Raw genomic sequence first — 12,001 nt, 5'->3', positions numbered from 1 at the left:
TAATGAATGTATAATTAATACGTGATGAACTGACTATACCGGCAGCAAAATGTGGGGGCCGCTTTAATAACCCACGTCAATTTAACTCAGTGGCATGCTGCAGCTCCTCCTGCGTGTTTTCCTTCCATTATACATTTCCAGCAGCAAAGGAGCTTCTAACAAGAAACAAAGATTCTATATAAATAAATAAATCAAGCAGTGCAGCGTTTGATGGCGGGCTTTCTGCTGCTCTCATCACTTTTCTAGGTCAGCGTACAGGAGTCTGTGTTTAAACCAACTCACAAACAACATATGTCAACTGCTGCCTTATGCAAGGGCAAACAAAGTAGATCTGTTTTTAATGTCTACTCAGGTCATCTCTGCAACAACCCCTCCTCCTCCTCCTCCCCCAGCGTCTAGGCCACCCTCATCATCCTCTCGTGCCCTATTATTATTGTGTATGGGCCCGGTGACCCCGGCCACAGCGCCATCTGCTCAGACTCCATTGATGCTGAGATTAGGGGTGTTAGGCCAGGAGGGCACGGGGACGCACATGTTCGGCTGCCGATCTGGAGACGCCTCGCCCCCATCGAGTCACTTTCACCTCGGGGCCGGGGCCAGCCTGCCAGATCGGACGGTGGAGGGAAGATGAAAGGCGATGCTGCACAGTTGACAGAAAGCCGGCCACCAGCTGATTTCCATGCTGTTTTCCTACAGCTCCCTCCCATGTAATCAATAACCCCCATACCCCCCTCGTGTACTCCACAAACACTCCTCTTCGTCTTCCGCTTCCTTCACTTTACCCACCGTCTCGTTTTCTCCACCTCCACCTGTGATGCCGTGCCTACATTTGCAGCTTTTGCTTACTGAATCAGTGATTTAGGACTTCCTGCGACAGCTGCCTTATAAAAACAACAACAACGTCACACATCAGGCGCCGGCAGGAATACATCTCATAAAACGCAATGAAGACTTTATACGAGTCCAATCATCCATGCCGGGGCTAATGTGTTCCTATGTGAATGCAAAGATGCTCCGGCTCATTCCCATGCAGTGCGCGATCTGTCGGCTCCTTGCTCGCCGGTGTAAATCCTTTACGTTTATCTGTCCGAGTTCAAAGGCCGCCGAGGCCACAACCCCTGCGCTCGCTATGCCGATGCAGACGGCGTTTGGAAGGCGAACACAGCATATGCTGGCCCAGGTGCTATCGCTTCTCATAACTGCCAAAGTGCCGGCGTTGTCTGAATCGTTGCCAAGGCGCCCCCTTCGCATAGGAAGTCAGAGGAAAGGTGGAAGGAGGAAAGAGAACAGAGGAGACAGAACTAGTTAAAATGTGGATGCCAACAAGAGGAAGAGGAAGAACAGATGGGCTGGGAGGCAAGAGGGCCAAGGTGGGGATGCAAGACATTATCGCTGCCTGGGTTAATGGTTCGATTCCCTGCAGGAAACACCAAACAACAAGGAGTGTTTGGCAATTTCACTTTGAAATCTATTTATCCAGGAATAGTCCGCTTCCTCCACACTTCCTGCTGCAAATTGATCCGGTTCCTCTCTATGACAGTGAGCACTGCTTGGTGTAAAGCTGTCAAAATGATTCAAACAAAGTGCTTGTTAGATCGCTGTGCAGCGTCTCAGACCCCCTCCCCATACCTCCAAATTCAGGGAGGGGGGTTGCAGCTGACAATTTCAGTAGCTTTCCAAAACTAACAATCTGACAGGCACACACTACTTTTCAAGTAGGTGGGTACACAGTAGTAGTGTAAAATGTTTAAAAGAAAGACAGAGTTTGAACCATTTGGCTGGGCTGAATCAGTGGCCCTAATACTCAACCTTGTAGATCAGAGATCATCCAGATATGACCAGTCAAAATATTCATTTTAATGTCAACTCTTAAAGCCCCAGTATGTAACTAATTTGTTTTTTTATTAGCAAAAATCAAATATTGCTTTCATAAATACGTATTTCACTTAAGTTGAATCACACCTGCATACAAATGAAAGCTTTCTGGTACCTTAGAACGAGTTGTTACAAGTCGTTACAAATACATAAGTGGGCAACGCACCGAACCGAGGCTGCCATGTTGCATCGCATCAATCACATCGGGGAGAACGTTTTCCAGGTAGCGCCTGTTAAAACTGTCACCACTGTGTAGTGTGAGGAAGGACGGAGGCACTGATGTTGCATTCAGGTGCAGTCAGGCAGACGGCCGTCGGCAAACCAACTGGATGTCATTTTACTCGACGAGAGACGGTAAAACGTGGGTCAGGTAAACAATACGACATCACCATGACAACATATTGTCACGCCTGTATTGTTTTGCCTCGTGCTGGCGGACCACTTGTTTACATAGACGCTTGTTTATCCTGTTACATGCAGCGTCTGTTGTCTGTCTGACGTCTGCCCGATTTCACGTGAATGCAACATCAAGAATACGTTACGATATGCAACCGCACCGCTAGATGGGGGGAATTCCTACATATTATACCTTTAAATATTTTAAATGTTACATATTCAATCACAAGTGAGATTTTAAATTTGGGTATACAGCACAGGTGACAGATCCTGTTTGAATTAGCTGTGGGTAGGGACGTTGTGATTGTCTCCTCACACCAACTCAGATGACTGAATATTGCCTCCTGCCCCTGGTGACACATTGTGATTGGACAACAGCTGCACGGACATTTGAGCCTGAGAGTTATGTGCTCAAAATGACATCTGGAATAGGGTTGCACGATTTAATTCATCGTCTGAGAGTCCCATCATCGCCCTGTGATGGAAGTTGGGTTTTGTTACCCTATGAAGCAGAGAAAGAGCAACCACAAGCCAGAGCACAATGACTTTTGTGTGGTGGCAGAGCGATGACATGTTAAAGGGGCTATTTGTACATTTTCTTCATCATTGAATGTGAGTTTTTGGATGAATGGGCGGTGGATTGTCGCTTGACAGTAAAAGGCAATCTAGGAGGTTATAATACACACTCTTAACTACATATTCAGGATAGATTGGTGGCTAGTCAGCCTGCACTCTGGGGCTCCAACACTTCAGATTTATCATTACAAAGTGAGATTCAGAAAAAGGGGGAACATCGAGCCACGAAGCTGCCCAACAAAAACAAAGTGCATTATCTGTAAAAATGCCAAACTGAGAAAAACAGCTTTTTGTCTTTTTCATTGTCGGGTTTAAGCATCAAATTATGAATAACTACCAAGTCTATAATTGATTAGATAATAGTGGATTGAATTAAATGTATTTTGTAGTTTGTCTTTCTGACCAATTTTGACCGTTTTATGGCATATTTTGTGACCAATCTTGACAGTTTTATGGCAGATACTGCACTTTTGCCTTGGTTTTGGTACAGATACTGCACTTTGGCTTGGTATTAGCAACAGATTATAGAAATTATAGAATGTAGGGAGTACAGTACTGAACTTTGCCTTGGTTTCACAGTGCTTTTTTTGGATGGACAGCAAAATAAAAAGCCCAATTACTCTGGAAATTTTAGCAGTAGCTACCAATATCAAATTCTACCAGATTGAAGAGAATATGCCACACTTTTGATTGGTCAAAAAAAATACTACAGATACTGCACTTTGCCTTTAGGGTAGACAGCCTTGTACCATTTCAAACTGACTTACAGAAGGAGGAAGTGAAGAAGGTGGTGATGAAGATGTCCCGCAGTGATAGCAGACACACAGGTGTTGCTGCTCATGCCGCATAACCTCCCCTGCTGTGCACAGGAGGGTCACCGCTAACCTTGACGGGGGTGAACATCCACTGCCGCAGTGCCCTTGTTCACTCCGTTGAGGGACATGTCAGATTATTTATTTAATAATTTCACTTCTTTTTTTTTTCTTGCAAGTTTCCCTTCAACTTTTAATATCTCTAGTGCACCAAGGGGATGCATGGAGGCCCACAGGTTTGATAACTCTAAACGTCTGCTTTTTAAAGCGTAATATCTACAGCTACCCCGGGACCTTCACACCCCGGGTCTTGCTCCATATCAGTGATTTTCTTTTCCCCCCACTTTTTTTCCGTTTCAGTATCTTGTGAAAATGAAGGCAAGGATATAACAAGGAGTGAGTTTGTAGTTTGGCAGTTAATCTAACTTGAGTTTATCAGCACTGTGGTCTTCCACACTGATGACACGGGGGACTAAACATGTGAGCCTGAGAGGGAAAACTCTGGGAGATAAAGAGGAGCCGAGCTAAAAAGAAATAGCTTTTGATATCACACAGTTATTTTTCTTCTTCTTCCCCCCCAGAAGCTGCAGAGGAAAGGAAGCGAGAGGAAAGCTATTCCTGCAGTTTGGCCCCAGATGTCATCTCAATCTAAAGTGACACTTGCTGACAGCACCGCCACAAAAAAAATCATCCTGTGTCTGAACTTTGACCCCCACCCCACCTCCTCCTCCTTGTCTGCTGAATCTGCTGTTCCGGGGGGGGTTGTCTCGCACCGCAGCGATAACCAAGCAACAGTTTCCTCTCCGCCGCCTGCGTCACGACTCGCTTCAACCTGTCATCAGCTGTGACAGGTCCGACCACAGGTTTTCACAACCCCACAGGAATAGGTTGGACAATTGGTTCGGCGGCGCAGTGTAAACACACATCATCTCCCAGCTAGGCGGCGGGAGCGGCAGAGGAATATTCATAAAGATTATTCATGGCTGGCTGTCAGCGGCGGTGACAAATTCTGGGAGGTAATGGCAGCAGCCGCCCAAATCTGACGGAGAGCGGGACTGGACTAAACGGACAGGCAGCCGTCACTGCAGAACAGTCACGCTCTCCCGCATCTCATCTCTGTGTCCAACTCGTCCCTTAATAAAAAGCACACAGTCGCCGCTAAACCAACCGACTACACATCATCAGTCTCACCTGCCATTCCCTACAAACCGGTCAGGTCTGAGTGCTGTGAACCACTATTTCAATAGTGCAGGGTAAACCGTCCTTATGAGGAAGAACCCTCTTCATATACTGATGTAGACCACATTCAGAAAAACATCCACTTTGTCTGAACTAGGGATGTCACGATTACTTGTTTTCACAATTAATCACGGTATTAAACGCTGCAATTAATTGATCGTAAAGATTCCTAAATACTGTTACTTTCCAAAAAAGATGATTAGTTAAGTTAACCCTAACCCTAATAAATAAAGGATAATGCACAGATACTGGTAAACCTAACATTGATTTGGTAGGAATTTAAATGTTAGGGTGTCATTTGTAGTTTAAAAAACAAACAAAAAAACAATTTATGACCTGAATATTTCAAACATTTCCTCTGGGGGATTTATAATTATTCCTTTATTAATAGATGACTTGAAATATTTTGTGTAAACGTATGAGTAATGTAATTATATTTTGACTATATTTGATTTTACACATTCACAGTGTTGTGAAATTAATTCAAGCATACTAATCGTGATAATCGTAGTACCGTGATTATTTGTCTGACAACAACCGTGTCAAGAAAACGTATAATCGTGACATCCCTCATCTAAACTATCCTTCTAAATCTAAGTGCCAACTTCTTTTAAAAGTTACAACTGCTGTGCAAGAACTCTGAAACTGTCTCAAAGGGAGAGGTACATATCTAATCAGGTATTCAAACACAACTTTCGGTAGCTGACAGATCTTGATTCTCTGTGACAGCGACGGTGTTTGGTCAGCACCAAAATAGTGCTGAAGGTTAAATACCCAGCCCTCGCTTCTAAATTGGTTCCTATACCCCTGACAAAGGACGTGAAAGTCCAAGACCTGATCGGTGTTCCAATACATCCAACAAATGTTCTTAGTGGTTCAAAGGAAAAAGAAAGTATTAGCCTTTTTGTTGGACCCCTGGGGGCCCATGGGCCGCACTTTGAGAAGCTCTGCAGTCAGCACTACTTAAAGTGGTAGTGCTGGGTTTTTTTTTTTCTTTTTTCGAAGAACAAATCAATGCAAAAATAAAGTTAATGCTACAGGATGTGCCAATTTGTTAATGGCTAGTTGATTTAATTTTGGATAATCAATAAATCATTAAATTTCATTTTTCAAAATGTTTTCCTCTGTCTCATTTCATCAGTTAACTTTGTTGGAGTGTGGAGCTGTCAACCTGAGCTCATGGAGACTAAACCCAATTATTCATTAAGACAATAACCAGATTAATAGTTGGAGCAGCAATATTCCTGATATTGAAACCGCAGATCATTGATGCAGCGCTACTGGCTTGATTTATGCAAACAGCGGGATCCTGTAGTTATTATTCTTCAGATTTAAAAAGGGAAACTTGTTCTAATACAGTTTTATGTTAATATTAACAGCAAGATGAAATTGTGAACACCCCAGCTCTGTGGTGCGTCTAAATGAGTTATTTGAAAGCCCTGAAATGAAAAACAAGAAAAAACAAAGAAAACTGTACATTTCTCATAAGGCATGTATCACCAGAACAAAGCCTTTATTATTGTTTTCTTTGTTGGGTCATTTATATTTAATTTGGTATATTTGATGTTGTATTTTCCTTGTGTTGTTTTGATGTCTCATCTTTACACTTTTTTTTAAATCTTCCCAGCATTGCTTTAACACCATGCTGAATGTTTTGCAGCTTTGAGTAGCACCTCTGTATATTTTGAGCAGTCCATGGTGGTACTCGTGTTCAATGGACTCTAAAGTGAAGCAGGTTTACATCCCAGTTTATTTGAGTATACAATGTAACAAAGGCTCAAAGGAACGCGAGGCACATCTCCACCAGCTGTTACACAACACCGTTCGAGTGTTTCAAGGCAACCGTTCAAAGTTCATCCCTTCTGATTCTGACGAGACACATGTTCCTGCCTGGCCTGATGAGATTTCCTTTCTTCGGGGCTGTTTGAGGAATTAAGAGACACTTCGGTGACAAGCATCATCTTCACAGTCCTCAGTGCACCGCGGACAATTTGAGACATGATCTCCAGCAGACGGTGAGCTCTTCAACTGAAGGAGTGAGAGGCCTGAGGAGTGCAGGGGAAGAAGCCGATGCGTGAAAAGTCTGCTGTTGTTTCAGCAGCCGGGGTCTTTTCAGACTCCATCACACTGCACACCTGCAAAATCCCAACATCCAAATTCCACCGGCAGCTGATTCTCAATCAGCCGAAGCATCCGCGCTACTGGAATTTATTCGCTTCAGCTATTTCACTGATCTCATGAATTCTGTCATCCAGCAGATCATTACATAGCTGGTTGGAAATAAACCTGAGAACGGTATGAGCAGTGGAATGAGTCACGGGGAGAAGAATAAGCAGCATCACAAACCCTGCAGCTTCTTTTAAAGACAGTCATCTAGAGGGAGGCAGGGGCAGCCGCCCGCCGACACATCGGGACGTGTAAAAGTTGAGCAAATTAATTTTGTTGTCTAAACCTTGTTTAGCGATCAGCTTGACGGGCGGCGCGGCGCTGGCACCTCTCCATCTGTTCAATAAGGATATGTTGTCGATGAGGGAGAAACAACACGTTCCTAACACCTGGAGAGGCAGGAGCCGTCCCCGCTTCCCCTCCGCAGAACGACGCCTCGTGGGTCCAGGCCAAGGAGCTCTCTGGCAGCGCTTGTCAGCTCCATTATCAATGCGCGGTGGTGACGAGCATGTGTGCAGCAGCAGAGCCGGTGGATTAATGTCATAAACATATTGCAGGAGGCTTTAATGGCCAAGGACGGTCTGACTGCTACCACCATCGACGAATAGCGTGTGGCCCCAGACTCCATAATTACCAGAGTAAATGACTTCAAGAAAATCAAAGGTTTTTCATTCAAGCAAGAAAACTATGACTCCAACCAAGATCACATCATTTAAAGAGCAAATGCATCAGTTTGAACTGCCACTGAACAGTTTCTTGCAGTTTGGCCGCAGTTAATCCTAATATCGGTTGTGTAAGACATAGCGAAATGTAAAAATAGCTTCTGTAATTGGCCTAAGTTGGCTTCATCTGTGGCGGATTTGTGGTGACAGACTGTGCACAGCACATTTTTAATTAGGCAAGTTGATTGAATGTGTTAATATGGGGATTTATTTTGATATTTCATGACCGCGTTGCGATCGCTGTACCGGGCCGTTTTGACGAAAAGACAGCTGAGCCAAAAGGCAAAGCTCTGGATCTAATGGTCGGTCTACATGACCAAAAGGACAAGGTTGCAGATACAAGCAGCCAAAATAGGTTTTCTCAGGAAGGTGGCTGTGGCGTCCCTTAGAGTTAAGGTGAGAACTTCAGATTCGGAGTAGACCCGCTATTCCTTCTTGTGGAAAGGAGCCTGTTGAGGTGGTTGGGGCATCTGGTGAGGATGCCAGTCCAGCTGGGAGGAGGAGGCCATGGGGCAGACGGAGGACTCGGGGGTAAGACTATTTCTCCAGCCTGGCCTGGGAACGCCTCTAGATCCATGCTGGCCAATGTAACCAGGGAAAGGGAAGTCTGGGACACACCTGTGGATCTGCCACCCCCGCGAGTCGACCTCAGATAAGTGGTTGAAGATGGATGGATTGGGTTAGGGTATTTAATGGCAGCAAATGTGGTTTGCAGCTACTTTAGCAACAGCTTGTTGGCACATCTGAAAATTATTGCTGTTCAAACCACAGCCCCAATCAGAACACTACACTAATGTGGCCCTAAACAGCAAGAAAGAGGACCCCATCACCAGGATTAGTAACTGCACAAAAAAATGACCACATCTCAAATTGTAATCCCTTCCAGTAGTCAGAGAAAAAAAAAATTCACATCAGTGCAACATAATGTATTACTGCCCAGCACTGTTGACGGCTGATTACTACTTAAACAGTCTAGATGTAAAGACAGATGGCGCGGAGGGAGCTGGAACTCGGCCTGCAGAGATACAATAAAGTCTGTTGGAGGCGACACAGCGTTTCACCAGCTCCACTCGCATGGAGAAAATTGACTTCAGTGGCACAACAGCAGCCATGACTCCTCCCTCGATGATAAGGGGAAAATCATTTTTAGATAAATAGAAGTAATCATGTTGCAGCCATATATAAAAAAGGACCCACTGAAGTTTGCCAAGTCTCTCAGCTATTCACCAGCCGGAGAACTTCCACAAGCCTCCGCGAGTCTTCCGGTTTAATTATTAAAAAAAGGGAAACTTCAAATCTGTCAAACACCTTTGCTGGTTGGGCTCCGGCCGCACTGCCAGTAGAAACTCTGAGAGGAGCAGAGTGACTGACAGGCAACAGCAGATGCAATTAAAATGACTCACAAGCCATCAAAGAAGTGGAACATAGAGGGAGGAAAAGCCTTATTGACTTCCACCACGGCCACCCCGGTGCTTTCTCATTGGCTCCCTCTGTCAGGCCCTCTTTTGTCCACACAGCGCCTCTGACGCTTGACCGTTTAATTGTCCAATCTGAAGCAAAGACAAACAGGCCTGCGCCGGCTCGTTTGTAGAACGTAATCGGCAATCGGAAAGGTGAGGAGTGAACTGTGGGCTGTGCTTTATCATTTCAAATTGGTCATTTTTATCCATTTCAAGCTTAATTGCATCCATTTTTCTTCAGCCACACAGATAATTAAAACTGGATTGTTTAGTGTGTAGCCTCTGAAACTCGGTCCCTGAGCTCTGAAGGCTTGTAACTGTCTGGTAAACGTCCTGAACCGTGTTATATTGATAGATTTCCGCGATTTCTCTCCTTTTATAAAAACGGGTGTCGAAACAACCTTGTTCTTCTGCCATCTCATTATCATGAACTATAATTACAGAGTGTAGTCATTTTCTTGAACAGCATGTCGCCATTATGCAATTCGCCATTGTTCTATTAAAGAACCTTGTGTTATTTCCTGCAGAACAACCACATTTCATCATTGCTTCTTTTTTTTTTTTGTGGAAGCATACGCTCCATTTTCTCCATGTAAAGCTTCTACGTTCGCCCCAGGAGAGCTGTGTCTGTCTGTGTATGTGTGTGTCGGGCTATTTTTCCTAGGATTAACTCTGAGCCAAGTACAAACCGCCTCGCACACCGAGGACCTTCTCTACATAGTCCCAGCAGCCCATGAAAGCCCACCTTCCCCATGTCGGTGCCCGTTTCAGAGCGCTCTTTCAAAGCTAACCTCCTTCCGAGCATGTGGAGCTGTGTGTGTGTGTGTGTGTTGCGTTCACGTGGTTTCATTTCAGGATTAAATTACCGTCTTGCACCGACTCCTTGGAGCCCTCACTAACAGGGGCCGGGTGCACTTAAACAACACGCCCGGTTTCACCTCAGCAATCAAACACTCTGTGGGTGAAACCATACGGAGCCGAGGTGAGAGACCTCCAAAGGTGCAGCGGCGGCGCATGGCAGGCGGCACATCCTTTGATACCGGAGCATTTGCTCGAATACAGAGATGCAAAGCGAAGGGTGACACTGCATCCCTCTCTTGTTTTTCATCCCCGCTCGGATTTAAAGCTGCACGACGCAACTCGCAGGCAGAAGAGAAAAAAAGAAAACGAGGCAAATGTTTTAACTTCAACACCCTCAGATCCTTCCACATGACGTCAACAAACTGCAAGGCGCAATCTTTGATGATTTTCACCTCGAGCTAGAGCTGTGTACAAAAAAAAAAAAAAACCTCGGAGTCTTTAAAGTACAAAACCAGACTGCGTGTGAAGCTTTGGGTGGCAACAAGTGCTGAAAGCTCGGTGTGATTCTTCAGTTGCAGAGCTCACCGGTGACATTTGATGCACGTCAAAACAAACGCAGCCATTGTGTCGTGTGTAACCCCTGCAGATCGGCAGCATCCTGACAGGCATCAACAATGGTTATCCGCTCCTCAGGGTACAACATGCTTCTATTTTCCAAGCACACATAGAACTCAACCCTTGAAAAAACAGCTGCATTCTGGGGGATCTTGGGGGTTCATATATAAACCGTGAACTGGAACGTCCCCTGGTTTGAGGCTGGCAGGATATTTGTTTCATAAAAGCAGCATTTTATCACATTTGCTTCAGCTACTGTACCTCAGCTGCTTCCGCCAGTTTTTTGATGTGTTCAGCATTGGCCATGGGCATAAACTGACATGTGTCAAATGATGCAAGCCTCCGCAACGCTGGCAGTGAGTGCTGCACTTTAGCCTTGATAAATTATTCTCTTATCATACATTTTCATCACGTAAACCCCAAATAAAGCAACTTTAACTCCACTCTGGGGTTTATTTGGATGATGTGCTTTACTTTTAATGGAATTCACATATCTTTAGATTTAAAAATTGAGATAAAATAAATTCAGATTTCTCAGAGATTGAAAGTTTGGTGAAGCAATACTCCATTTTTTCTGACATGTAAACATAATGGTGTGTGTTAAAGTCATTGATTGAAAACCAATCAGTTGTAACTCCACTTATAATGACAAAATGATGCATTACACTTATGAATATTGACAAAACAAGATGTGGAAATTAAATCAATACATTTGGGTCTGTGCTAAAAACCAAATAGGCTACTGAGGTTCAACACACAGCCCAGCACATACTGTACTGTAAGTACTTTGGACCAGCTTTGTCTTCAGTATTGAAACTATTTCAAACCAGTGTCTATTTTGACAACAAATAAACTGGATTAAAGCCAAATGCTGATGAGAGAGTCTATTGTTCTGTCTAAGCTTCTAGGACAGGTGGCCTTCTGCATTAACCCTTGCCTACAGGACCAGTGTGATCCTGGAGAGCAGGGAGTGGCTCGGTGCACGACTGTTCAACAACTGCTGCTGGTGGCTGTGTAACCCACACCCGTGTGCCAGAGTATTTATATATATCGGGGTCTCTCTCTCACACACACACACACACAAGACGCAAAAAAACATTCCTGGAATAAACCAACTGGCACTTTTTCCTTGAGACAAACTTGACAGGGGTGTCACCAGAGGCGTGTTTCTTCCCCCTCAAATTCATATTCCACAACATTCCTCCAAAGACCAGGATCAATCTTTAAAATAAAACCTACTTCAGCCATTCAAATATTAAACCTGCTGCAGGCGATGTGAAGATGACTGGAGCTGCTATCTCAGATAGACTCGGTGGATTACAGGTATTACAGCTCAAAG

The 12,001-nt window shown here is 44.5% G+C and overlaps 1 protein-coding gene across 11 annotated transcripts in view; it reads right to left on the bottom strand.

The window, feature by feature from the left end:
• Positions 1-12,001, bottom strand: part of ptprua (protein tyrosine phosphatase receptor type Ua) — a 266,297-nt gene that overhangs the window by 253,029 nt on the left and 1,267 nt on the right. The window lies entirely within an intron of this gene.

The sequence above is a fragment of the Trachurus japonicus genome, chromosome 11 (assembly GCF_045865225.1).
Source record: "Trachurus japonicus isolate A0001 chromosome 11, Traja_1.0".
Lineage (NCBI taxonomy): Eukaryota > Metazoa > Chordata > Actinopteri > Carangiformes > Carangidae > Trachurus > Trachurus japonicus.
Note: the sequence above shows the minus strand (reverse complement) of the source record. Positions and strands in the feature narration are given on the sequence as shown.